Here is a 26,870-nt window from a genome sequence, read left to right as displayed (position 1 = left end):
CATGTATCCCTTCACATTTAGACCCAACATAATCCATTCAGGCTGCGTCCATAAGGGGTCTTATTGTGCACTCCATAGGCACCATATTTCAACAAATTTTTCACAACAGAACTGAATTGTAAGCATGTAAAATTTTTGTGAACTGGGCTGTAAAATAACAGAAATGATACACTCTATCTAAGTTGACAGCTGATATCTGATCTGAAAATAGTGTAGTTTCCTTCAAATGTTGGTATCCTGTCACTTTGCATTGCATTGATATAAACAGCTCTACAAGAGGAAAAATTACTGTGAAAAATAAAATCTTTCATAAATACAATGACTAAGAAAACAAACCAAATGAACAAAAATCAAAGTTATTTCCATGTTTTTAATATCTGAAATTCTGCCTGACTACATGAGTGTGATAATCTGGTGCAAATGTCTATCAAATGGTATATTCGTCTCCTATTGCTGCTCTAACAAATTACCACAAATTTAGTGGCTTAAAGCAACACAAATTGATCTGGAGATCAGGAGTCCAAAATGAGTCTCAATGGGCAAAAATCAAGGTGTGTCGACAAGGCTGTGCTCCTGTTTAGAGGTTCTAGGAGAGTGTGGTATAATGAAAAATATTTGGTCTTTGTCCCTGGTTCCTGGCACAGTGCTCTTAAAAGCTTTGTACTCTCCAGAGTGATGAGAGTGCCTTTGGTATGCTATGAGATGAGTCTAGGCTGAGGGCTCCTAAATAGCTTCAGGATAGAGGCTGGTCACCAGAAAGACCAAGTTGTGATTAGAGAGTTGCGATTTTTAGCCCCACCCCACCCCTGACCTCCAGGGAGGAGAGAGGAGCTAGAGTTCAATTGGCAATGGCCAATGATTTAACCAAGCATGCCTAGGTAATGAGACTTCCGTTGAAAACCCCTAAGTAATGGGGTTTGGAGAGTTTCTGCGTTGGTGAACACGTTGAGGTGCTCGTAGAGTGGCAAGCCTGGAGAAGCATGGAGGCTCTGGATGCCCCCCTACCCCATACCTTGCCCTAAGCATCTCTTTCATTTGGCTCTTCTTGAGTTATATCCTTTATAATAAACCGGTAATAGTATGTCAAGTCTTTTCCTGAGTTTTGTGAGTCATTCTACCAAATTATTGAACTTGAGGAGGAGGTGTGGGAACCCCTGAATTTGTAGTCAGCTGGGCAGAAATGTTGGTGGCTTGAACGCTGAATTTGTGACTGGTGTCTGAAGTGGGGCAGTCTTGTAGGACTCAGCCCTTAATCTATGAGGTCTGTACTAACTCTGGGAGTTGGTGTCTGAATTGAACTGAAATATTGGGCACCCAATTAGTGTCGGAGAATTAGAGAATTAATGTTGGAAAAGACATCATGTATTTGGTGTTGAAACAACCTTCTCAGGGAGAATCCATTTGCCTGCCTTTTCCAGCATTTTAAAGTTTCCTGCTTTCCTTGCCTCACGGCCCTCTTCCATCTTCAAAGCCAGCAATGGCTGGTCAAGCCGTTCTCACGTCACATCACTCTGGCATTGACTCTTCTGCCACCTCTTCCACATTTAAAGGACCCTTGAGATTACCTTGGCCTCGCTGGACAATCCAGGGTAATCTTCTTATGTTAAGGTTAGCTATTTAGCAAACATCATTTTATCTGTCACCGTAATTTCCTCTTGCCATGCAACATAGCATATCACAAGTTTAGGGGAATTAGGAGTGGATATCTTTGGGGGGGGGGCACTATTCTATTTACTACAAATGGTGATAGCAGGGAGTGTACTCTTTCACAAGAGAAATCACCTGATAACCTAAAAATTTAATGTATGACATAAATGCTAGGAGCTAGTCCAGATTATCTCGTGATGCTGGAATTTTGACATATCAAATGAATACTTGAATATGTGAAAAAGAAAGAATATTGGCTTAACCCTGAAAAGACTTGGCTTCTAGTGCTTGTTCAGCTCTGCTCTGGGGACCTTGGGGCAAATCATGTCAACACTCAGAGTGTCCTCATTAGTGGGAGGGGCAATACCAGTCATAATTCAAAGAGTTGTTGAGAGAATGAAATGAAATAACGTCTATGAAAATATACTGGAAATCAGAGAGTGCTAGTCATACACTTTGTTACATAAATATGCTTTTACCTTTGAGTTTAGCAAACTTGTGAAGCAAGATTATTGTTTATTCTAACACTCTTTACTATAAGCTATTCTAAGTACAGGACCAGTAAAACTGAGGACACACTCCTCAAAACAAATTTTTCCCCTATAACTGCCATATATCCCCTGTCGTCTACCCACCCTCCCGACTTGTGCAGCCCTCCTGCCCCAGTCAGGTTTTAGAGAAACAGAACCAAAAGAAAGAAAATTTTGGAAATAGCAGAGGTATGAAAATAAGGGAAAGCTTATGGAGCCACTATTTTTTTTTCCCATTGGGAGAGAAAAATGAGAACTTAATAAGTCCTGAATAGTCTGAAGCCTTATAGCACAAGAATAGTGACAAAATAAGAAACAAGCTTAAGGATAAGAGATTTAGTTTAGGCCTCAAAAATAAGTCCCCAAAATGAAAGTCTATAAAGTCGAATCTGCTTTAGAGATCTTTTAAGAAAGAAAGTGAAAGTATTCTTACTTTTTGTGAGCTATAAAAGACTTTAAGTATCTCTGACTTCATTTTAAAGGTCACAAAAGAGGGTCCTTTACAGAAGTAACATTTTCAGCACCAAAATGTATTTGTTCTTTTTCAGAATGGTTTTGGCTATACTTGAAATTTTATTTTTCCAAGTAAACTTTAGAACCTGTTTGTCAATCTCCCTGGCATATCCTCTTAGGTTTGTGGTTAGAATTACTTCAAATTTAACGACTGTGTGTGGGACAAGTAAATTTTTTCTGTCTTGAGGATTGTGATCAATTAATGCGGTGCTGTTCTTCAGCTATTTGGGATGTCATTAATGTCCTTCAGTAACATTTTATATTTTGCTCCGTAAGTGCTTGTATAACTTCAGGGTTATTCCTCAATGACATATCTTTTTAATTGGTATTATGAATATTTTGCTTTTTCATTTTTCATAAAATATAACATACGCTGTGCAGACTAACTAGAATACATGGATGCGATAACAAGATAAACGAGCAAAATAAAATACACACAACGGTCAAGAAATAGTACACTGCTTGCACTCCAGAAAATGCCTTCAAGTCCCTCCTCCAAAATAACTCCTGCCACATTTAAAATAACCCCCTGCATATCTGGAGGTTACCACTATCTTAACTGTTGTGATAATCATTTCCTGCCTTTTCTTTATAGTTTTACCATATAATTATGTATCTGTAAATGGTGGAATTTAGATTTGTCTGCTTGTGAGTTTTGTATTAACAGAGGAATATAAGCTTTTTGATGTTTTGCTTCTTCTCTCAAAACTGTGTTGGTGAAATTTATGCATGTTGTGTGAGCATATCACGTTTCAGCATTTATTTCACTCTACCCGGTTGTGTTGACCATGATGCTTTGGAGTTTGACATATGAGTTCTGAAGCACTTGTGCAAATCTCCCTGGGGCATATATCTAGAAGTAGATTTTCTGGGTCATATATGTATATTTTTGAATTTCGTTAGGTGACACACATTGTTTTCTAAAACGTTGTACCGATGAACGTTGCCACAGCGTTGTAGGAGAGCTTGATTGCTCCACATCCTTACCAACGCTTGGTATTACCAGCTTTTCCAATTTTAGTTTGATAAGTGTACACCATTTCATTGTGATTTCAATTTGCAATTATATAAGCAATAATCTTGAGCCACTTTTCATGTCCTTACTGGCCATTTGGAAATCCACTTTTATGAAGGTTTTTTTTTTCCTTTTTATAAGTTACATTGTCAATTATTATTTTTTTAATTTGAAGTAGTTTTATATACTGGTTTTAATCCTTTATTTAGATGTCTTTTATTCTGTAGGTTTTTTCAGCACTGCTCCTTTGTTATCTTTTGATGAAAGACAATTTTTCATACATAGATTTATCAGCGTTTTCCTTTATTGTTACTGCCATTTGTATCATGTTTAGGAAGTCATTTACTAGCTTGAGATCTTGAATATATAATTCTATAATATCTTCTAAAAGCTTTGTACTTTTTCTTTCCACGATTAAACTTTAATCCACCTGGAATTGGTTTTTTTTTGTATGATGTGAGACATGGAACCAATATTATTTTGTTCCAAATGGTCCTCAACTGCTAGAACCATTTATTGGAATATCCATATTCTTCAGTGATCTACCTTGTCCCTCTGTCATATATCAAGTCTGTTTATTGGTTCTCCGTGATGTTCTCATGCCCTGCTTTCTATTCCTTCTTCAATTGCATAATCTCTAAATGATTAGAGCCTTACAAGGTGTCAGGACACCTTGAGACTAAGTCCTCCCAACTTCATTTACTTTTTCTTCAAAAAAATTTTGGTTATTATTTTTCAATATTTAAAAATTACTTTGTCAAGTTCCATAAGAGATAAATAAAAGTAATGGCATTGAATATACAAATATATTTGGAGAAGATTTGGTTATCTTTACAATATTTTTAGTCTTATGTCCGTGAATATGGCATCTCTCTCCTTTTATTTGTCTTCGTGTTTCTTCATGAAATTTTATGTTCTTTAATAGACTTCTACTTTTGTTAGATTTATTCCTATATAATTTATAGTTTTGATGTTATTGTAAATGATACGGTTTTTGTTTTACTTTCTAAGTGTAAGTTGTAGTAAAGAGAAACACAGTTGAATTCTGCTTCACTATGTTATTAGTTCTAATACGATATTCTCTTTGCTTTTTCACTTCCTTTCTAAGTTTCCGAGACAGTAGTGCAAAAACCTGTGGATATAATTGTAACATTTTATAATTTATCCTTTTAATTCTGTCAAAACTTGTCAGGTTCGAATAAATTTATGTTTATTATGTCTTTTTAGTAATTTCTTAAAAATCTATTTTATCCCTATTGGAACATTTATAATTCAACTTCTATCCTTTTGTCATTTACAGTTAAACAAGCACATCCAACTTTACAATTTTCTAACAATTTTTTTAAGAATGCCATATCACTATCCTGCTCCTGAATAAGGAACATTAATTGCCTATAATCCACTCAATTGTCTATATTAGAATAACAAATTTTATTTTACTAAAACATAATATTTGTAGAAATTTTCCTAAACTGTGATGGAAGAAATAAATAAATGGCTAGAGGTGCCATACCTTTTTGATGATTTCACAACAATCCAGTTGATACTTTTTGCCTCTCTTCCTGCATTCAACAGTGAATCAAGATAAAAAGTAGACACACTCATATACATTTAATCACCAAAGGATTGGAAATATCTGGGCCTTTTATTCTCTCATATTTTTAACATTTCTAAGAGTTCTGACAGTATAAGGAAGATTGTGCAAACTTGAAGATTGGACCACAATGATGTATTATTCATGTCATCTAACCAGTCCACACTCTAGCAGTGTGAGGAGTGGCCTTCCTGGGCCCTCTACTGTTTTATTGTTTCATTTGTTGGTGGATAGTCTTTGTGGGGAGCACTTGGTGGATCAGTAGCAGAAGCATCCAGCTCTATAGTGCTGCGAGCCGCTTAACTTTCAATTAACCTAAACTTGTCTACATTAAATTGATAAATTTTGGTCCTGAGATGAATTTTAAAAGCTACAGCTGGGTAGTCTTCAGAAATGAATAATTCAAGTTCAAAAGTCTAGTCATTGGGGTTTGCCCTGCAGCATAGTGGTTAAGTTTGGCATGCTCTGTGTTGGCGGCCTGGGTTTCATGTTTGGATCCTAGGTTCAGACCTACACCATTCATCAGCCATCCTGTGGCAGTGACCCACATATAAAGTGAAGGAAGATTGGCACAGATGTTAGCTTAGAGCTAATCTTCCTTAAGCGAAAAAAAAGAGGAAGATTGGCAACAGATGTTAGCTCAGGGCTAATCTTCCTCAGCAAAAAAAAGAAAAAAGAAAAAGAAAAAATGTCTAGTCATCAAAGGGAAATTCTGTGATCAGTAATGACCACTCAAAACCACCTGCATGGTTCTTTCATTGGATTCAGCACTAATATTAAGAACTTGTCCAGAAAGCTACAATTCCTTAATACTCTTACAAGGGCAGCCTAGCCACCTTATCTTATCTGGAATTCAGGTCTAATTACTTCTCTGGTTCCAGTTGCTTCTCATGAGCAGATGTCACTTGTACTGGGAAATGTGCCTGTTTTAGTGTGAACAAGAGTTCACTTCCCCCCACCCGCTAGCCTTATCCCCAGAGCCATTAGGGGTGACATAACTGGCCTGCCCTGCTAGGGCCCCAAAACTGGGGGTATGGTGTTGCCATAACTCTGGAATATCTTGGCTAAATCTTCTTGGGGGATTGTGGTCCGACCCTACCTCTTTATTTCTTCATTTTACTTTTATCTTTTAGTTTTTGTTACACGTCATTTTAAAACCTGCTAAAATTTAAATGATAAGATAGCATTATTCTCTCTCTATCACTTTCTCCCTCTTCCTATTCCTTCTCCCTTGGGAATATCTATTTAGATCTTTTGAAAATATAACAAAAATGAGTTAATATTTAATACTATATATCAGTTATATAAGTATTATTTAATATTAAATATTAGTTAATATATTTATATATTATTCTATCTCCCCTGATAATATTATATGTATATATATTATAATTCTTCCATTAGTTAAACTAAATATTGTAGTCGGTGTCTTTGACTCTTTTATAGGCATCTTAAATTAGTAGTTTTGCAACTTCCATAAAAACCATAAAATCTTTACAATGGCATTATTCCACTTATTCTCACTGTGTCCTTTGTGCTACTGTTGTCATATATTTTATGTTTACATATGTTATCAACATCACAAGATACTGCTATTATCCTTATTTTAAACCATCAATATTCTTTTGAATTTAACTCCATATTTCCTTTGAGATCTTCAGTCATTCCTGCTTAGATCTTTTGGTCTCCTATCCCAGGTAGGTTCAAAATCTGTCAAATCTCTTAAAGAGATTGGCCCAGACTAATTCTTAAGTTAATTTGAGTTTCTGAAAATGTGAATTTGCACGAGATTTTGTCCTGATAATAAGCGGTGACCCATTATGTATGTGTGTGTATTCATTCATAAACAGTGGAGATATTTTTCATTCGTTGATTTTTATTTTTGGCCTGGGAAACTATGTCTAATTCCTTGCAGAAAATAAGGGGTCCCTAACTCCAGTCCTTGTACCTGCGAGAAAATAACAGCTCTCACACCAGACTTGAAGATCACCACGTATATTTATTATGTTTCATAATGCTCCCTTTAAATCATCTAAAAGCAATTAGGAGACCAGAGTACAAATGCACAAACTCCATCACTAAAGGAAATAGAATCTAGCTGAAACCCTAAACTATAAAATTGGCAAAGGACTGCCAAAAGCAGAGGGAGACAAAATATGAAAGTAAGTGGGAAGACAACATCATCAGAAAGGCTCAGAAAGACTTGAAAAAGTACACTTTCCCAAGGCACGTGCTCCATCCTATAAAATGCCAAACGAACTTCTTTTTTTTCCACAGAAGAAAAGAGTTGAAGCCGCTGTCACTAGGAGGAAGCTTCTCTGGATCCATTTTAGTACTGAAAAGGAGGAGAAGTCGGGATGTATGGGAACTCCAACACACTTAAACCACGTTTTCTGGAAGCAGCCTATTTATGTGACATAAGGGAAAAGGAGACTTTGTCATGTGGACCATTCTCCAGGTCAATGTCTCTGTTGGATAGGGAGAAGGAAAAGCTTAAAGAACTCACACACCAAATCTTACATCTTAAGGAAAACTGCTGCTGGCATGGAACACAGCCATAGACCTTTTCCCCAGAAACTCCTATAAATAAATCATTCAGAAATAACTCTTCTCCCTCAAAGATGGGGAATCAAAAATAAAACAGCACAGGACATATTCAAATGAATAGGGAAACTAGATAGCAGAAGAAAAATGCCAGAAAACATGTCACAAAGAAGAAAATCATGACTTAACATTTTTCAATGAATTTAAGAAAGCAAAACCCAAAAACCCTTAATGAATCAACTGCCTCTATGAAGCAAAAGCATAAATAAAATTTACAAGAGCTCAAAGAAGAAAAAGCAGGATAATAGGTAGAGATGAAATGCGGCTGAAGGGGTCAGGAAACGTGGATGACAATAGAAAGATCATGTGAAAGAAAAGTCACTGTCGAATACAGATTTAGGATCATAGAGAACAGAAATGGAAAAACCTAGAAAAACAAAATAGACATGAATAAAAATTTAAGCTGAATGAGAGAGACAATGTTAGAAACAGATAACAAAGGGATATAGTATACACATAGTTGGGCTACACAGAAAAGCACAGGTTGACTTTTAACTATACAATTGAAGAAAAAATTTCTTAAATTAAAACAAAAGCTTTTTGGAAGAAAAATGTCTAGGTATTACAAATTTTAAATGAATTATTTAGGCATTTAGGCAAAAGGAATAATTCACCTTTTTTTTAAAGATTTTATTTTTTCCTTTTTCTCCCCAAAGCCTCCTGGTACATAGCTGCATATTTTTAGTTGTGGGTCCCTCCAGCCTGGCATGTGGGATGCCACCCCCATATGGCCCAATGAGTGGCACCACATCCGTGCCCAGGAGCCAAAGCAGTGTAACTCTGGGCCGCTGAAACAGAGTGAGTGAACTTAACCACTCGGCCATGGGGCCAACCCCAATAATTCACTTTTAAAGAAAAAATAATGAGAGACTCTCATAGAAATACACACAATCCTCAGGGAAAAGAGTGACTGAAGTATTTTATACAAAATTAAATTCGTGATGCAAGTATAAAAGCTTATGGTGACAGAACAAAATATAAGCATATTAAATTTAGACTTCCAGGAAAAGTCCCACTTAAAAATGGATATGAAGGAGAATGGAAAAGAGGGTGAGAGGTGGTACATATATAATAATTTTTCTTTATATTTAGTAATTGCAAAGAAAAAAATACAGGTAAAATGGACAGATCAAGTATTGGATGTAATTATATTTAACAATACAACTCTGAGAACTAAGAAGTATTTCTTAAAAATCAACTAAAACCAAATGGCTCTATGTTTCTTATGTGTAAGTTTCCAGCAGGGTTCCAGAGTGAAACCGGCAGTAAAACTTTGGGGTAACAGGCAACTGATGCTGGGCTGGAGATGAACCGAGGCAGTGTGGAGTTGTGCCGATATAAAGTCAGTGGGAGTCCATGTGCAGCAACAGCTAGAGCAAGAGACAGGTGAGTCTAAAGATATGAAGCTGTATGAGAAGTGTCTGATACTTAGGGGCTGGCCCCGTGGCTGAGCGGTTAAGTTCGCGCACTCCGCTGCAGGTGGCCCAGTGTTTTGTTGGTTTGAATCCTGGGTGCTGACATGGCACTGATCATCAAACCACGCTGAGGCAGCGTCCCACATGCCACAACTAGAAGGACCCACAACGAAGAATATACAACTATGTACTGGGGGGCTTTGGGGAGAAAAAGGAAAAAAAATAAAATCTTAAAAAAAAAAGAAAATAGAACATAAAATATTATAATTATGATCAAAGTTATCTGTGACATAAACAAATGTAAATGGCCTAAACTCCCCTATTGAAAAATGTTTCATATTGATCAAAATACAAAGTTATATACTGTATGTTAAAAAACACATCTAAAACAAAGTGATTCAAAACAATCGAAACTTAAAGATTGAACAATGATAAACCAGAGAAATTCAAATAATAAAGCAGAGGGTCAAGATATCACTATACAAAATTTGAACTCAATACAAAAATCCTTTGAAGAAGAATGACATTTTATAGCAATGAAATGTAGAATTCATAATGAAAATATAATTGTAAATTTTTGTGCACAAAATAATTCAGCAGCAATATTCAGAAAGCAGAAATTGTAGATTCATGGATAGGTAAAAAAAACACTAAAATACAACATTTCAATTCACCTACCTCATGCTATGACACATCAAGTGGACGAAAATATAAGTAGGAATAAAAGAACTGAATAGCATAATGAATAAGGTAGACCTACTTGAGATATTGTATGATATGTGGTAGACTGAAAACTGATTCCAAAATGATATTCATATCAAATATCTGCTGACGTTACTTTAGTTAAAAAAGGATTGTCACAGATATAATTAGGTGAAAGATCTTAAGATGAGGAGATCATCCTGGCTTATCCAAGTGGGCCCTAAATTCCATGACTAGTGTTCTTACAAGAGAAAGGCAGAGAGAGATTTGAGAAAGACAGAAGAAGAGAAGACATGGACACGCAGAGGATGAGGCAATGTGAAGATGGAGGAGGGACTGGAGAGATGAAGTTATAATCGAAGGAGTGCCCAAGGTTACTGGTAGCCATGAGAGAATAAATTTCTGTTGCTTTAAGCCACCAAGTTTGTGACAATTTGTTGTAGCAACCTTGGACAAACGTGTGTTTGTGTGTATTCATTTTATTGTATGTATATCCAGCTATCCATTTTATGAGAAAACAGATATTAAAACATTTTTCTAGGTGGCCATGGTTATTTTATTTTTTTTAATTGAAGTCATAATAGTTTATAACATTGTAAAATTTCAGTCGTACATTGTATTTGTCTGTCACTCTATATATGTGCCCCTTTACCCCTGTACCCATCCCCCAAACCCCTTCCTCTCTGGTAACCACTAGTCTGATCTCTTTGTCCCCGTATTTGTTTATCTTCCACATATGAGTGCAATCATATGATATTTGTCTTTCTCTGTCTGGCTTATTTTGCTTAACATAATACCCTCAAGTTCCACCCATGTTATTGCAAATGGGACAATTCTGTCTTTTTTTTTTATGACTGGGTAGTATTCCATTGTATATATATAACACATCTTTATCTATTCATCAGTTGATGGGCTCTTGGGTTGCGTCCACATCTTGGCTATCATTAATAATGCTGCAATGAACATAGGGGTGCATAAGTCTTTTTGAATTGTTGATTTCAAGTTCTTTGGATAAATATCCAGTAGTGAAATAGGTGGGTCATATGGTATTTCAATTTTTAATTTTTTGAGAAATCTCCATTCTGTTTTCCATAGTGGCTGCACCAGTTTGCATACCCATCAGCAGTGTATGAAGGGACCCTTTTCTCCACGTCCTCTCCAACATTTGTTATTTTTTGTCATGCTGATTATAGCCCTTCTAACGAGTGTAAGATGACATCTCAATGTACCTTTGATTTGCATTTCCCTGATGATTGGTGATGTTGAACATCTTTTCATGTGCCTATTAGGTGGCCATGATTATTTTTATAAAATAGAACATTGTTTTGGCTGCAAAGAAAATCTTGGCAAAGAATAGTCTCAAGAAAGTAAATAAATATGGCTCTTAAACATATAAGAGGATGTCAACCTCCTGCATAAAAGAGTAGTACAAATTAAACTATGACGATATATTATTTTGCATCTTCAGACTGACAAGAATGATGGTAATTCTATTCTCTCCTCCATCCATTCCATACCCTTTTCTATGCCACTCTACATCTCTGGACGATGACCCCTAGCATACATTACCCAGCCATCTTTTCATAACACTTGAGTTGGCTTAAGCCACTAGGAGGTACTGATGGGTGATTGGAGGTCAAGAGGAGAGAGAGGCTGAGCCACTTCTTTACCTCTTCCTTCCTGCCTTGGTGCATTGATTCTATAGCAGAGGTTCCCTCTAAGATTAAGGCTCAGATGAGTGATCTTTCTTCTATGGCTTTTGCTTTCCTAGAACCATATTTCCTTAGAAATAATGTAATTTTAGTAGAAATTATCTTTACTAAAACACAGAAAGATAAAGGTTGAAAAACTAGAACAGCCCAGGAGCTGTGGGAAAATACGAAGTGGTCTAATAATATGTGTAATTGAAATCCCAGAAAGAAAAGAGAATGGATGAAAGATATATTTGAAGAGAAAGTGGCTAAGAAATTTTCAAAGTGAAGAGAGACAACAAACCACAGATTCAAGAATGTCAGAGAACTTCAAGCATGAATAAAAACACAAAACAAGACTAAATTTAAGCACAGTATATAGCTAAAAATGGAAAAGAAAGGTGGGGAAAGAGTTTCTTTGGGAAATTAAGGCATTCATCCCTATATATACTGGGAAATTGAGAAGGCCACACACTTGCACAGGGCAGGACACATGCTCAGAAAAGACCTGAGAAAATCATGAGCTTTCACTTCAGGCTAATCTCTAGGCTCCATGCAAGAAGGAAGTGAAGACTAAATTGGGATTATAAATGTCTGGGCTAAGTGTTGAAGCAGTGTTCCAGCTCCAGGCCAATCTGTGAAGATGGGGAGAATTTTTTGTTCCTTTTGTGTGTGTGTGTGTGTGTGTATGTTTTTAATTACCTCCTGGCATTCAAGGAAATCTCTGTCAAAACATTAGCTGAAAGCAAGCTAAAGGAAAAAGAATTCAGTGACTATACATAAGTAGGAAAAAAAGTCTTTGCAAAAATAGTTTGGAAAAGTAACTGGACAAATGAATGGCTACAGCCTTCGACAATCGAGGCCAGCCAACCCTTGGGAGTGGGGAGACTCTGATTTCCAGTTACAACATTATAATATTCAAATGTCCAATTTTCCACAAAAAATCATAAGGCACGTAAAGAAGTAGGAAAGTATGGCCCATTTGTAGAAAGCTTTAGTAATCAAAATAATGTAATTTTGAATAGGATAGTTAGACGGAACAACATAACAGAATGGAGAGTCCAAAAACAAACCTACACAAATATTATCATTTATTTTTACAAAGATGCAATGGCTATTCAATATTAAAAAGATAGTTTTTTCAACAAATGAGATGGAACAATGGGCTTACCTTATATTGGACTTTCATGAGGACACATCAGCAAAGTAGTTTTATGGATAGCAAACAGACACATGAAAAGATGTTCAACATCATTCATCATTGGTTGTTGTTAAAATATGAATTATAAACACAATGAGATATTACTAACAATCCACTACAATGGCTACAGTGGGGGAAAAAACCCTGACAATGCAAGTGCTGGTGAATATGCAGAGAAACCTGAAATCACTTATATTTCTAGTAGGAATGTGAAATGCTATAGCAATGTGTCTTATAAAGTTAATTACACACTTACTACAGAAGCCAGAAATCCCTCTCCTGGTGTTTAGCCAAGACAAAGGAAAATCTATGTCTACACAAAGACCAGCGGCTTTATGCATGATAGTTAAAATCTTGGGGAAAAAATCTAAATGTCTTATAACCTGTAAATGGATAAAAAATTTGTGGCATACTTATCCAATGGACTACTACTCAGCAATAAATGGGCTAAAGTTCTGACACATGCAACAACATAGATAAATTTTCAAAGCATTATACAAAGTGAAAGAAGCTGTCACAAAAGGCTACATACTGTATCACTAATGTATATGACATTTTGGAAACCCCAATCTATAAGGAGAGAAGTCGGATTGGTGGTTGCCTAGGCCAAGGGGTGAGGGGAGGGTCTTGACGGCAAAGAGATATGAAGGAACTTTTCGGTGTGATGGAAATGTTCTATATCTTCATTGTGGTGGTGATGGTTGATCAAACTATAGGTTTTTAAAGGATGAATTTTACTATGTTAATTTAACCTCAATAAGCTGGCAAAAAATTAAAAAGTATAAAAAATATCAAGCTGCTATGAAAAAGGAACAATAAAAATTATTCCCTTGAAAATTAAAAAGTATGATTGTAGAAATTTTATAAAACAATGAAAATTGCATTTGTAATTAGATAAATGAGAAAACTAATTCAATTAATTCTTTCAAAAAACAGAGGCAAACACAGAGATGATGATTATGTGATGAAATCCAAGAAAGAATAGAAGCAAGATATCTAACTCAAGAATCATAGGAGTTTTAGATGAAGAAATGAAATGGATAAAAGTCCAGCGCTAATCAAAGAGTATGGTGAATACCTACATTTTTCAAATCAAAAAGGCACATCAAGTAGTGGTCTTGTTTTATTTGTGGAAAGAACATACACAACGTTTATCTATGCCTTCAGATAAACATATGTTCAAATATGTTACAAAATTAAAAGTAACTACTGGTAACAAATCCCTGGAATAAAAAATGAACAAAAAACTGGATCAAGATTATAAAATAAGAAAGCAAATAAAAGAGAACATTACAAAAAGTATAATAAACACAAAACATTAAACAAAGTCAAATGAGTAAGACAAGCATATCAGTGATTGACAGGTGTATTTGTTGAAGTTAAATTCTCCTACGACAAGACGAAAAATTTTAAACTAAGTTTACAACAGATGAAAACCTAGCTAACTGGCATTTTGGGGAGATACCACATTAAAATGATATAGAAAGACTGAATATTAAGGAAGGGTAAGAATTTTTTGTGTGGTTATAATATGAAAAACTGCTACTGATATAAGTAAAAACATTAACGTGTATATAGAGGATTAAATTATGCAATATTATTTGATTTCTCTCAAGCAAAGAAGGCATCTATTTTCAAATAACCATAGACTATTTAGAAAAAGAGTCAGGTAGTGGTCCATAAATAAATTTTAATTACTTAGGCAAAATAGATATTTTAGAGACTCAAAATGCGACTACAATGCAATACAAACACCACCACCAAAAGCACTTAATACCAACTAAATAAAGGCCACAAAAATCTAACAGGGAATTTTCGTTTAATTAATTTTGGGGTCAAAGAATAAACCAAGATTGAAACGTCAACATTTAGAAATGATCTACAATACGACAAACTTGAAGGGTGTCACCTCCAAAGGCCTAAATATTTTTGTTAATAAAAAAAAAATTATTGAAAATAAATGTTACGTAAATCATTCCTAAAATTTACCCTTCTGCATCTTCAAGGCTATGTTTTTCTGTTACCTTCTGGTTCCGATTTTTTATAGTCCCCAGGCTGTTATCTTTTTCTGTCTGGATTAATTTTCTTTGACTCAAAAGGGAGCCGGGCCTGAGGTTTTCTGAGAGACAAGACTTGTGGATTATTCAAATTGGTCTTCTCAAATCTAGACACAGAATAGGGGTTGATGACGAAACTCCAACCCAGTTTCTTGTATGTAGCAGACATTCACCTGCATTGGGTCTGCTGAATTTCAGTGGAATCACTGGTTCTGATGTTAAGGTTCTTCAGCTAGTCTGGAGAGGTCGGTATAGAGGTCTCCACTATAGAAACACTGTACATAATTGATGCACTCCTCACCAGGTCTGTTCTCCCTCCAATTATGCACATTATGCTTTTTATTTTGAGAATGTGTTCAACCATGTTTTCTCCTGTGTTTCTTATTTCTCAATAGATTTGAGGGGAGAGATGAAAGGACATTAATTCTGGCTAGTAGCCTGCATAGATCCCATTCTAAAGAGAGTTGGACACCGAGGTTTCTGGTCAACTCTACGTCTTGCTGAATCACAGGCAGAGAGTGACCCGATAGGAAGTAGTTTTTGCCCCTCTTTGTGTTTGGTTTCATTTAGGGAATATGCATACTTAGGAGGTTTTGTTTTTATTTTTTTTTTGTATTGAGCCTTTGGCAATGCAATAAAGGCCATTTCCTGGGGATCTGGGAATGGCTAGAATCTGTAGGAAGACTTTATGTCATTGATATTCTGCTAACCTGATAACTCATCATTTTTCCAATTTTTTTTCTATTTTAAGCACCCGTAAAAATCAGTACGGTTAAAATTTTGTGCATGTCTCTATCTCACTAAGTTAAATCTCAAGAAATATAATTAAAGATATGAGTCTTTTTAAGACTCTTGATACACATGACCGTAATAACGCCAACTATCTCTGTGAATTTATATTTGCTTCCCAAGTCTTAAGAATTGCTAATTTCAATAGCATATATTCATTTTTAAAAATAGACATTCTAGGGCTGGCCCCGTGGCTGAGTGGTTAAGTTCGCGCGCTCCGCTGCAGGCGGCCCAGTGTTTCGTTAGTTCGAATCCTGGGCGCAGACATGGCACTGCTCATCAGACCACACTGAGGCAGCGTCCCACATGCCACAACTAGAAGAACCCACAACGAAGAATACACAACTATGTACCGGGGGGCTTTGGGGAGAAAAAGGAAAAAATAAAATCTTTAAAAAAAAATAGACATTCTATTACACAAAGTAGTATCTTATTATATAGATTCTACTTACTGTAGATTAAAAAGATACTAATTAACGTGCAATCTGCCCATTTCTCTAGGTCAGCGATTGCAACCTCCCAGTCTACAGCTGTAAGACAGATAACATAAATGAGCAAAAGGGCTCAAGGAATTCTGGGTACTGTAGTAAAACAGAGACCACGTGGCCCTTGTACAACCAGGATAGTTACTATTCAACTCCAACTGATGGTGCCATGCAGCAACGAGGTCTAGTTTTGTGAGAGCTTTCAAGGGAAGCTAGAAATCCAGAAATGGAAGTAAAATCTCCTGAAGTTTAAATGCCAGACTCTAAGTCAACTTTTTAAAAATGTTTTATAGACCAAATCAAAAACACTTTTGACAAGATTTGGCCTATAGCCCAGCAGATTAGAACCATCATGGATATTCTATGCCAAATATCTGTCAAATTTATTATGAGAAGACCTGCACATATGAACCTTATTATCTTAACTACATAGAAATATATTTGTTGAATTGCGTTTTAGTTTTCTACCATCAGATTTTACAGAAAGTTGATATTTGCAAAATATTTAAGAGATTCTTTACATCTTCCACCAATCTGCTAAGACAGGTTCAATATTTGAAGATTAGTCGATGTAATTCACAATATTGACAGACTAAACAAGAACTTAACAGAAAAAGTACATAAACATATCAATAGACATAGAAACCATATTAGGCAAAATTCAACATCTATTTTTGATACAAACTCTCAGCAAACTAGGAATAGAAGGAGAATTCTTAGTTTAAAAAAGACTTCTACAGAAAATCTACAGTTAACATTAGGCTTCATGATGAAGGATTGAAATTTTTCCCCTAAGAATCAGGAAAAAGTCAAGAATGTCCACTTTCACCACTCCTTTTCAACATCTTACTGGAAGTTTTAGCCAATGAAATAAAGCAAGAAAAATAAATAACTACCATACAGATTGGGAAGAAGATATAAAACTGTCCCCATTTGTAAACAACATAATTGTCTATGTAGTTGATCCCATGGAATCTATGAAAAGAAAATCTCCTTGAACCAACAAAGGAGTTTAGAAAAGTTGCAAGATACAAGGTCAACTTACAAAAAATCAATTGTATTTCTATAAACTAACAACAAACAGTTGGAAACCTAATCTTTGAAAAGTACCTTTTACAATAGTCTCTTCTTTCAAAAACAAACAAAAAATATTCAAGTATAAATCTAACAAAATGTGTATGGGATTTATATGGTACACAACACTAACGAAAAAAATCAAAGAAGACCTAAACAAATAGAGAGACATACTGTGTACATTATTGGGATAGTCGATGTAGTTAATATCTCCTCAATTTGATGTACAGATTTAATGAAATCCAAATCAAAAACTTAGCAAGGGGCCTGCCTGGTGGCCGGTTAAGTTTGCACATTCCACTTTGGCAGCCCTGGGGTTCACTGGTTCAGATCCCGGGTGCGGACACGACACCACTTGTCAAGCCAATCTGTGGTAGGCATCCCGCATATGAAGTAGAGGAAGATGGGCACAGATGTTAGCTCAGGGCCTGCCTTCCTCAGCAAAAAGAGGAGGATTGGCAGCAGATGTTAGCTCAGGGCTAATTTTCCTCAAAAAAAAAAAAACAAAAAGAAAACAAGCTAGCAGGAATTTTATAGATATAGGCAAGCTGACTCCATGATTTATGTGGAAAGGCAAAGGAAATAGAATAGTCAAAACAATTTGAAAAAGAAAAAAATTGCAGGACTCCCACTACCAAAATTCAAGATTCACTATAAAGCTCCAGTAATCAAGGAAGTGGTGTTGGGGAAGGATAGTCACATAGATCAGTAGAACGTAACAGAGAATCTAAAAATAGACCTCTACAAATATAGTCAACTGATTCTTTGACAAAGATTCAAAGGTGATTCAATGGAGAAATGAAAGCCTTTTCAACAAATGGAACAGTAACAATTGGATATTCACATGTAAAAATTGAATGTCAACCAACCTGTACTTCACAGTGTGTATAAAAATTTAATCATAATTGAGGATTAACTTAAATGTAAAATATATATAAAATTTATAGAAAAACACATCAGAGAAAAATCTTCTAAAACTTGGGATAGGAGAAAGTTCATAGAAACAATACTTAATTCCATAAAGGAAAAAAAAGCAAGATAAATTGAACTTCATCAAATTTAAATTATTTTGCCTTGCTAAAGGCATTGTTATGAAAATCAAAAGCCAATCCTCCCACCAGCTGGACAAAATATTTGCAAATTGTATATTTGACAAAGGACTAGTATTCAGAATATATAAAAGTGCTCTGAAAATCCAACAGTAAGAAAGCAAAGAACCCATTTAAAAAATGGGAAAAAAATCTAACAGACACTTCATCAAAGAATCTATTCAGAAGGGAAAATAAGTACATGAAAAGATGTTCAACATCATTAGCCATTAGGGAAACGCAAATCAAAACCACAAGGAGATACCACTACACATTTTTAGAATGAGTAAGAAAAATAGAACTTGACAATACCAAATGATGGCAAAGATGCAGAGAAGCAGAAACTCTCATGCTTTGCTAGTCAATATGCAAAATACCCGAAGCACTCTCTGGAAAAGAGTTTGCCAGTTTCTTATAAAGTTACACATATGTCTACCATAGCATACAGCAATCCTACTCCTACATATTTACTGTAGAGACATAAAATTTATTTCCATATTAAATCTTGTATGTGAATATTTATAGCATCATTATTCATCACTAAAAACAGAAAGGACCAAAATGCACTTTGGTGGGTGAATGGATAAACAAAAAGTGGTACATCAATGCAATGAAATACTACTCAGCAAAGAAAAGGAATGACCTATTGATACACGAAACAACATAGATGGATCTTAAACGCATATGCTAAGTGAAAGAATCCAGTCTTGAAAGTTTTCTTATTGCAAGTTTCTATTTACATAACGTTCTAGAAATGGCAAAGCTATAGAAACAGAAAACAGATCACTAGTTGCCAGGATTAGGGGTGCAGGAGGGTTTGAATACAAGGAAAAAGCACGGTGAAGTTTTATGTGGTGATGGAACTGTTCTGATCCTGTTTGTGGTAGTTGTTATACAAATCTGTGTGTAAAGGCATGTTGAAAACCATAGAGCTGTACTCCAAACTAGTGAATTTTACTGCGTGTAGATTAAAATAAGTCTAATTATCAAATAACTGTCCACAATGAACTAGTATTCATAACAATTTTAGGAAAACCCAGATACTTTCAATGTGTTACAAAAAATTTTTATCCATGATCTACATTTAAAATCTAATAATTCCAAACTAAGAGGAAAAGTTATAAATATGCAATAAAAAGGATAAACTTATTTTTAAAATCCTAAAATTAAAATATCTCAGATGAAAATAAGAGAGCAAAATGAATACATAGAGATATTCTTGGTGTCAATTCGCTTGTACGACAGGAATATTCTACAGGATTAGCTATTACCTCTCCTTGATAAGACAAGAGACTTTTATAGATGTACTTTTGACATTAATAGAAACAGTGACATTTTATTTTTGTTTCCTGCTTTTAGTATCTATAAATTGTAATGGTAGATCTGTAAAACAGATGATATGATAGATTTTTATCCAGCACGCCTTTACAAAGTGCATAGTTTTTTCTCACATGTGATCTCAAGTGCATCTCTTTGATTTACAGTAGTGAGCTTTGTGACAGGCTGAATTAAAGCAACTCTACTCACAATCTGTTCAGATTGGAAATATGTCAAGAAGAGAGCCTTTGGTGGGTTACTGACAATTTGCCAAATTTGCTCAAAGCTGACAAATAGTGGCTAGCTTTCTTGAACAGTTGTCTTAGAGTTGTGCGTAGTGTAATATTGTTACATTCACAGATACATACATTTCGATTCAGATAATAAGACTCATTTACACAACTCAACTCTCCAAAGTATGCTTTGTGTAAATCAGTGGTTACCAATGTATGATTTATGGACTCCTAGTGAAAGAGAGGATGTCACAAAATTACTATAAGAGTTCTAAAAGTGCATGTGTACACCAAAAAGTGTCTGATGACTTATTTTTAAATGTATTCGACTAATGATGTAACACATAATTACAAAGTACAAAAACCTTAAATATCAATGAATTCAAAATAGCTCTTTATTATTATGTATTTTCTCTACTAATGAATACTAAAATTACAGTTGTATTATTGTAAGGGTGAAGAAAACATTTTGATTTACAAGGAGGTTGTCATGCTCAGGTAAGTTCAGAACCACCAATGAAGGCATTGTTAATCAGAATTAACACGCAGAATTATCTTATTTCAATTTGTTGCTGTTTTATAATATAATGAGTTGAGAAACTTGAAACTTCTTTGAATAAACTCAATGCTAACATTGGTATACTTCAGATCTGTTAAAAGATCTATATTGAAATTTTATTGGATTTCACTTTCAAAATTCTACTTCGCAAAAACAGGACAAATTCTAAGCTCTAAGACATGAGAAACCAGGATCAATATAACAAAGTAATAGTTACTCTACTGTGGGAAGCAGGGCCAGGTGGTCGTTGCAGAGGACATGAACACCACCATGCCAAGTGCTCTCTCTTTGTTTTGTCAACCTTAAAAATAAAACAGCTAATTGTTTTACCAGCAAAACGAGTTTTTGGGGAATAGCCAAAGAATTGCAATTTGAGATGTGCTTGCTGTAGTGGACCAAAGGCAAATCCAACAAAGAAGGGAGAGGAATGCTATTTTACAGAGAAAAAGGAGGGGTTTGGGAGGGGTTGCTCTGAACAAAAGTCCATTGGAAGAAAGTGAGAGTTCAGGGCGGTGATAGTTTCTCATTGGCTTAGCTGGTGGGGTAGTCAATTTCTGTTAGGGATGCAATGTGCACTTCTTCCTGTAATTGATGACTCTTTCCTGTTGACAGCTTCCATTGGGGTCTATAATTGACTATCTTTCCTGTAATTGACCTCGAGTGATACTACATGGGAATTCCCCCTTCTGGCCTCCTGAATCCATTTTAAATGAGGTTGTACTTTGCTAATTTTTACATTTCCCCTTTTGCTCAAGATCATTTTCTGAAAGCGTCACTGATCAAGAGTCAAGTTCTCTGCATGTAGTGGTTTTGTCCCTCAGTGCCTAAAGGACCTTTCCCTGGTTGTCATGTCCCAAATTGGAAGGAGAGTGCCCAGTGCTTGGATACCATTTATTAACAAGGAAGGCCAGCAGGCAGAACTCCCAGGCATCTCTTAGTCAAAGTCTATAGTTGTCTGAGGTCGTAAGCATCTGAAATCATTTCAAATTGTTGAGCTAACATCATCTTATTGGGTACGTCATGTTTACAAAAGTTTAACAGGTAATATAGGTACAGAGTTTAACAGCAAATACACAAAGCAGCATTAGGAACGATTCAACAAGCTCAATTTGTTTGAGAGCCCACATCTGAGGGTAACCAGCTGAATAAATCCAAAGACAGTGGGTTATTGGGTGAAATCTGTTGTAGGCAATGTGCTTGCTCTCTAATTCTATGTAATTGGGTCTCTACTTTCCCAGAGGTGTTCATCCATATGCAACAGGAGGTATTTGTTCCTGCACAGACACCTCCCTGCTCACCAAGTAGGTAATCAAGAGCTATACGGTCGTCTAAAACTACCCTGGCCAGTGAGTTAAGTGACAGTTGTTGGGTTGTAACTGCTTTGACTGTGGAACTGGTAACTCTTCCTTCTAGTGTTAGGGAGAAATTCCCAATTATTGGTTCATTGGCATTCACTCTGATCCATGGAGGTAAAGCCAGAATCACACGTGTCTCCTGGAAGTTCTTGTTTCAGGTGATTATAGGAATTTAGTGGAAATGACCACTCTAATTTGTTATGCAGGGAGAAAGTTTCATGAATATGGCAAGAGCACACCATTCTTGTACTTTCCAGCTGTCAAGGCAATGAAATGCCCAAGCATAAAGGCTATTGTCAGAGCCTCCACATATGAAAATGAACCATGGGCTCCTGCATAAGGAACAGTATCTATGGACTCTTTCACTGGCATAGAGGCATTACCACCATCTAACAAAGGCTCAGATGCTGCATTATTACATATTGAGAGGTTACCTAAATATATAGGTATATTAACAAGTGTACAAATAACCCAATTTACGTTGGCCATCCCACAGAATTTATCATACAAGTATCATAAGATCTTGTCTTTCCCACCCAAGGTTGGATCAAATTAAAGCAAGGAATGAAATTAGGTGGGCTTAGTACCCGGATTTTATAAAATGGGCTGAAGAACAATTTAAACATACAATGGCATTCAGAATTCCAGTGAAATTACTTATAGGGTGAACTAACTGGTTATTATTGTCCCAAATAGATTAAGGTTTCTGATGGCAAATCCAGCAGTCAGAGAGGTTTCCCCCTTTTGTGAGGGATTGGGAAATAAGGACAAGGGCATTATCCTTCCATAGGAGGGAGGGAGGAGACAAAGTGAGAGAGAGCAGTGAAAGAAAAGTATAGAGGCCTTGTCCAGACATCTTGGGAAAGCCATCTGCCTCAGATGTTGGCTGCTTCTCTTCCAAGTCAATTTGATTCAGAGGGCCCCAGCATTTGTACAGGACTAGATGTCAGGTGGAGCCTTCTTTAACTGTGAGATGTGTACCCAAGGCTTGAGTCCCTGAAGTTTGGCTGCTGTCTGGGTAGAGAGGAGGGCCTGGTACAATCTCCTCCAAAGATACTTCAAGTGCAGTAAAAATGGAAAATGTTAGTTTGGAGTATCATAGCCAGACATTTAAGGAAACTAGAAGAATTTCAGATCCATTCTAGCTAACAGGTATATAACAAAACCTTAGAGACAATTAATAGGACTAGAATTTAATATCTACAAAGTCGCAAACATAATTTCTTTCTCCACAATTACACCTATTTTTATTAGAAGTAATCATAGTAAAACTAATCTGTATTAAACTTGGCTTCATTATTTATATAGGCTGATTATTCCAAGCAGCTCCTTAAAGCTGTCTGGTCATTTCTGAGTCTATGTACATCTTTCTTCAATATGACATTTTAGTCAAAGTCATGGTAATGTAACCAGTATTTCCAACTGTGTACTGTTACAAAGAGAACAAGCCTTCACTGAACCCATGCAAATATATACATTGTCATGAAACCTTGAGTTTCTGCATTCTGGAGGAATCATGTAGACAGAAAAAAAGATAAATGTTTCAACCCTTGTTGCAAAGATACACTTTACCAAATTGCTGTAAGATGGCTTAGAGCAGAGGATAAAAAGGAGTCCTTTACATCCAGAAAACAAAACATCAAAGCAATCAGTCCTACATTCGAGTTCCAGAAATTCCCACCCCGTTCAGTATAATGATCTTAAAGGTATAAAAACCTGTATTCCAGAGTATTTGTCAAAGTCTTTTCTATGATTCTCTTTGAAAATAAAATATATTTGTAAAAGCATCAGTATAAAACAATAACTGTCTGTAACTGACAAAAGGCTTTAAAAAAGGCAATTGACAAGGAAATGTGGGTATTCTTGTGACATACATTTTAGATAGTAACTAGAATCACGGGTAATAACATTATATCAAGACATGTCAGATTTCTAGTAATTTTATATAATTTCTAGAACACTTTTTGGCAACATTCACCCACACAATATAATCTAAAAAGGCTTATTGCTGATTTGACCACGCTTCTCATGCAATTTGATATTCCAAAGAAGCCTAATTAGCATAATCTCTCTCTTTTTATAAGGAGAGAGAACAAATCTTTTGAGATGCCCCAGGTTCCCTCTGGAAAATTCCAAAGTTACGCGGAGGTTGAAAAGATTTCATTTGGAATTTGAATATTTTGAAGCTTGTCAAAAATATCAAATGATTTGGGCATTTGACCAACTAGGATCACAGATCATTAAAAAATATTATTTTAGAATCTATTTGACTAAAGTAAAAAAGGAGATGGTTTCAAAGGTAAATACCAAAGGTTACGTGGTTGTAAGAAAAATTTAACTCCTTCAATACCAAGATGACTCAGTTCTCTTAAATAGTTAAAGACTTGATAGAAACAACACAGGAAATAATTTTGATAAAAGACAAAATCTCTGTTTTCTAGGCATATTACTTAAAGGTAAAGAAGTTTTCACAATCTATTATCAAAAGCAGACCAATTGACCAAGAAAACCTTGTCCTTTCAATGAAAAAGAAATCCAAATTAATTTTGCATCAGCTTATTTTGGTATTAAAACTCATTTTAATCAATTCATTTTAATCTTAGCCAGCTTGACCACATATCAAAATTCCTTTCCCAAGATTCCTTTTCACAAACCTTCATCACGTTTTTATTAGAGTTTTGTCCTATGTTTTCCTCCTACCCATTCCAAAATAACTAGCTTCTATTTAGGACAAAATTACTTTCTTTTCCCTCAACAAAATGCATTTTCGCTCCTTATACTTTCTTTTATCAAAATAGACATCCTACTTTCCTTGCATACGGAGATGTTTCCCATATTATTAAACATATTGATTAGAATTCTTAACCCTTAGAATCCTTAATTTCCAGTGAAAAACTAAGAAGTAAGCAATTGTGAATTATATGAGCATTTTGTAGCTTGAAGAATCTATAAATACCTTTATAAATTTCTAGAAATATACACCTTTTTCATAGAAAATTTCTCAGAATGGTATGAAACATGCTCACTAATAGACTCAAATATCTTTAGTTTCTCTGTAATAGGAAGGCAAAAGTAGATAAACCTATGTTTGGTAATTAATGTTCATCTTACCTGGAAACGATTTAGATATTCAATGACCACCCATTATTTAGTTTAACTTAGTATAAAGTTTGATCTTATTTATACTTATTTAAATTACTTGCTTTTAACAATCATGCTTGGATATGACATTAAATAGCCAACCATCATCTTAAATTACTATCTTGCTGACAAATTTTGTCTGAGGTTTAGTAATACTTAATCTATAAGCACTTAATTGTAAGCCAATTAAAAAGAGTTCTTTCATTAATCAACCTTAGCAATATCATCTGGAGGTAGAAAAATATCACATGCATAACATATAGACAGACATACAGACCTTATAGCTTTTGTTTTAAAAATTTTAGCCATGTCTCAGGTACAAAGTTCAAAAGAATCTTGGATCCAAAATGTGTTTCTGGCAGAGGAACTAAGGTTACTTGCTCACATAATGAAAGTTTCAGCACTAGAGATGGTGCGAAAGGGAAGGAAGAAGATGGCACTAGAGGTGGGGCCTGGGCATAAGACAAAGAAAACGGGAGAAGGGAAAGAGAGGCCTCAGAAGCCATTTTGTTTCCCTCAGTTTTTTCTCTATTTTAGCTAACCTAGATATGTTATCTTGTAGTGAGGAGAATTTAGTTTTATACATGTTTGGAAACTTCCTGTTACCAATTAAAATAAACACATCACTAATTTTGCTTAATTTTAGAGCCATGTTCTTCCAATTTGGTTTTAAGAAAAATGAATTTGGGATCTAAGGATCCTCACAATGGTCACTGTAATTTCAGACTACTCTTGGTCAGTCTGACTCACTTAATTAAAAATGCACATGTAAGGGACCCAAAGGTCTCAAAATAAACCCGGTTGGGATCCCTGAAGGAGCGTTTCCCTCAAAACGTTAAGATGACCGGGACTCCATTTCTGAAATTTCCTCTGAAAACCCAAGAAAGTTGCTAGAGTTCTAGCCCTGGTCACCGAAGGAATCTAAAACAAAAAGTTGCTGGATTCCCAGCCCTGATTCTGAAAGGAATCTGAAAACCAAAGAAAACTCCTGGATGTTCAGCAAACCGGAGCCCCAAAAGGAACTGTGCTACCTTCAGAAAACAACTGAGGACTGACCAAGAATGGCGCCTTGGATTCAAGGACAGAGCCTTGAACCAGGAGTACAAAGTCCCTGCCCGGAGAGGACAAAGTCTCTTCTGATCCTGAATAAAGTTAGAGAGCTCAGAATGCAAAGGGAGTGGAGCTTGAAATCTGAGAGGAGATTCTTCAAACCAAAAGGAAGCAGTGACTTGTGGAAGGGATGAGTACAAGGGGCTCAGGGCCAGTACCGCACTGGGTTCTGGGGGCTGTCCTCTCTTGGGGATTGCTTCCTTTGGATCCCATTTTGGACACCACATGTGTCAACCTTAAAAATAAAATAACTAGTTATTATACCAGCGAAATTAGTTTACTCAGGAATAGCCAAAGAATTGCAATTCGGGATATGCATAGGCAAATCCAACAAACAAAGGAGAGGGACGTTATTTTATAGAGACAAAGGTGGAAGTTGGGAGGGATTGTTTTGAACAAAAATCCATTGGATGAAAACAAGCGTTCAGGGTGGTGATGGTTTCTCATTGGCTTACGTGCTGGCATAATCAATTTATGTTTGGAATGCAATGTGCATTTGTTTCTGTAACTGATAATTCTTTCCTGTTGATAACTTCCATTGGGGTGTGTAATTGACTATCTTTCCATTGATGACTTCTTTCTGTTGGGGTCTGTAATTGACTGTCTTTCCTGTAATTAACCTCAAGTGGTACTTCATGGGAGCTCCCCATTCCAGCCTCCTTACTGCATTTCAAATGATATTTCCCTTTATTAATTTTCACATTTTCTTCATTTTTGCTTCATTCCCTCTCACTTATCTTTCTTTCTTTC

The 26,870-nt window shown here is 35.7% G+C and overlaps 1 long non-coding RNA gene across 8 annotated transcripts in view; it reads left to right on the top strand.

Moving 5' to 3' along the window:
• The window catches only part of LOC139039895 (uncharacterized), a 143,104-nt gene that overhangs the window by 44,727 nt on the left and 71,507 nt on the right, over window positions 1-26,870 (top strand). For 7 of the 8 annotated variants that reach the window (XR_011493194.1, XR_011493192.1, XR_011493190.1 and 4 more), the window contains exon 2: window positions 7,577-9,289. The exons of the other annotated variant lie outside the window; for it this stretch is intronic. This is a non-coding gene — a long non-coding RNA (uncharacterized lncRNA). The remainder of the gene's footprint in view (window positions 1-7,576; window positions 9,290-26,870) is intronic. 8 annotated transcript variants of the gene reach the window in all.

Source organism: Equus asinus, chromosome 12 (assembly GCF_041296235.1).
Source record: "Equus asinus isolate D_3611 breed Donkey chromosome 12, EquAss-T2T_v2, whole genome shotgun sequence".
Lineage (NCBI taxonomy): Eukaryota > Metazoa > Chordata > Mammalia > Perissodactyla > Equidae > Equus > Equus asinus.
The sequence above is the reverse complement of the archived record's forward strand: the minus strand, read 5'-3'. Positions and strand labels throughout refer to the sequence as shown.